This window comes from Triticum aestivum, chromosome 3D (genome assembly GCF_018294505.1).
Source record: "Triticum aestivum cultivar Chinese Spring chromosome 3D, IWGSC CS RefSeq v2.1, whole genome shotgun sequence".
Taxonomy (NCBI): Eukaryota; Viridiplantae; Streptophyta; class Magnoliopsida; order Poales; family Poaceae; genus Triticum; species Triticum aestivum.
Genome location: NC_057802.1, coordinates 2,887,878 through 2,890,380, shown reverse-complemented (window position 1 = coordinate 2,890,380; position 2,503 = coordinate 2,887,878). Strand labels below are relative to the sequence as shown.

The window sequence follows — 2,503 nt, the reverse complement described above, 5'->3', positions numbered from 1 at the left end:
ACATGCGGGGTGGTGTGGTGGCATCTCCGAAGAGGCCGCACGCGTCTCCAGGGTGTGCCCCCCCTCACGGACGGCGCCGCCGCCGGCACCTGGAGGGGGAAACAGACGCGTCGGGTCTACACGGAGGGGATCTTGCTGTGGGTCTGGCCCGGATGTTGCTCCAAAGTGTTCCTATGGGCTGACCTAACACAACCGGGTGGATAGGTCCACGGCTCAAAGCCCGTCCGTGCAAAGTCAAAGGGCTAGATCCCGTGGTCAAACGCTACAGGGTTAGGCGGGACGGGTGGCCTACGGGGGTAGCAATGCCACCCGAGCGTCGCACCGGGACCTCATACATGCCGTACGGTGTGGTGGCATGTCCGAATAGGCGCCACGCGTCTCCGGGGTTTGGCCCGCTCCAAGTGACGGCACTGCCTTGCGTGAAGGGGGGGCACACCACGGAGCCCCAAGACGGGCGTCTACGCATGCCTGAACACTTTCAGATATGCATCGGGACCCGTGCGATGTTTCGGTGACATAGCTACACCCCGAATCCCCCCACCAACCAGAATTCCGTCCGCGTCGACCGTTTCCCCCCTCCATGACACGGCGATAGCGACGTTCGTAACGGGGGGCAATCGATATACCATCGGGGAATGTTTTTTAGATAAGGCATAATTATCTTATGCAAAAACAAAAACTAAAATAAAGTAAGAATAACAAAATAAAGTAAAAATAAAAAATGAAGTAAAAATAAAACAATAAAGTAAAATAAATGTATGCCGACGGCTGCACACACGGAGGTGTAGTCCCACGGATTGATGACGTGGCATGGCACACAGATCGATGACGTGGCAAACGGGCCTATGCCGACAGCTATGCCGTAGGCATACCTTTGCCATAGATAGTATAAAGCAAAAATTAAAAATAAAACTAAATAAAAATATGCCGACGGCAAGGCCGTCGGCATAGCTGCGCACACGAATCGATGACGTGGCAGAGGGGCATGGGCCAGGTCTATGCCGACGGCTATGCCGTAGGCATACCTCTGCCATAGATATGCCGACGGCCGCCGTTACCCCCGTCGGCGTAGTTTCAACGCCGTCAAACGGTCAGCGCTGACCGGGTAGGTGGGCCCGGGCTATGCCGACGGCCGCGCCTATGCCGACGGGCCCCGTAGGCGTATCTCGAGCAGTCCTGACGGCCTCGTCTATGCCGACGGCCCCGTCGGCATAGATGGATGTATGCCGACGGCTTTTCTACGCTTACGGCCTGTCCTTGGCTGTCGGTATAGGTCCATCTATGACGACGGGGGCCGTCGGTATAGATGAGGCTGTCGGCGCAAGCAGTTATTCTGGTAGTGACGCGCGTGCGCGTGCATAGGCCCACGTGCACCAGGTGGTCTCTAAGTGTGCCGTTACTCATATGCTCGTGCTGGTAGACGAACATGGGGTCCGACGAGCCGCACGATGTGATCGTGGCGGAGGGGGAAGAGGATCTCGAGCTCCGTCACGAACACGTGCTCCACGTCCTGTCGCCCGTGCTTGTCCAGCACCTTCACGGCCACCTCCGGGCCGTCGCGGAGACGACCCTTGTACACCTTCCCCGAGCAGCCTCCGCCGAGCTCGACGACGAAGTTGTTGGTCGCCGCCGAAATTTCGGCTAGCGTGAACATCCTCGGGCAATCGGGTACCACCACCATGTGAGTCTGCTGCAGGTAGCCAGAGCAGGACTCCGACGACGGCACCGTGGCCATCGTCGTTGTCGTCTGCCGCCGGGCGATGATGTTGAGGAGGCAGAGATTGAGGACGCTGATGTCGGACATGATCCTGAGGTTGACTTGGGTGAAGCACTCGGCGTGGCGGCGGGACCTGAAGAACAGATTGGCGGAGCTCCGATCCCGGCAAGCGACGACCATGTCGTGCGCCTCCTGCAGCGTGCCGTTGAGCTCCTTGAGTGGCGGAACCACCTCCGGTTCCTGCGGTAGGCTAGACAGTACCCCGTTGATGGTGGGCACGCGACGCGCGATGAGGTCACACTCCAGCTTGTTCTGGCGCGCCGTCTCCACCGCCCGCTTGATCTTGCAGATGAGCCCGAACGCGTTGCCGACGAGCTGCGTCACCGCCGCCGCATGACCCACAACCGCAAGCGTCGCCATGATGGCTCAATGACAGTGTACAATGTACTGGTCTGCGCAGGGGCGGAGCCAGAAAATTTGGCCACTGGGTTCGCTCATTCACTCTTTATGAGAATTTGACTCCTTTTTTCCAACCATTAATTGCAAATGCATCACTTCCAGTTTGTTCTTCATTATAATCTATAAAAAGGTATCAGCACAAACAAAAGGCCTTATGCAACTTGGCACTATACTCAAGCGAACGACCATATACATCAAATTATTCTGGATTAATTCTACGTTGAGTCTCTCCAACCTTCCTCTACGGGTAATCAAAATTAGATGATGGCCTGCAAGGTTTCCTTGTTAAATATCTACGCCTAATCTCATCTTGCATCTTTGGATTTC

At 56.4% G+C, this 2,503-nt stretch overlaps 1 pseudogene; it reads right to left on the bottom strand.

Moving 5' to 3' along the window:
- The window catches only part of LOC123081088 (putative serine/threonine-protein kinase-like protein CCR3), a 29,300-nt pseudogene extending 27,163 nt beyond the window's left edge, over window positions 1-2,137 (bottom strand).
- Between the last annotated feature and the right edge of the window lie 366 nt (window positions 2,138-2,503).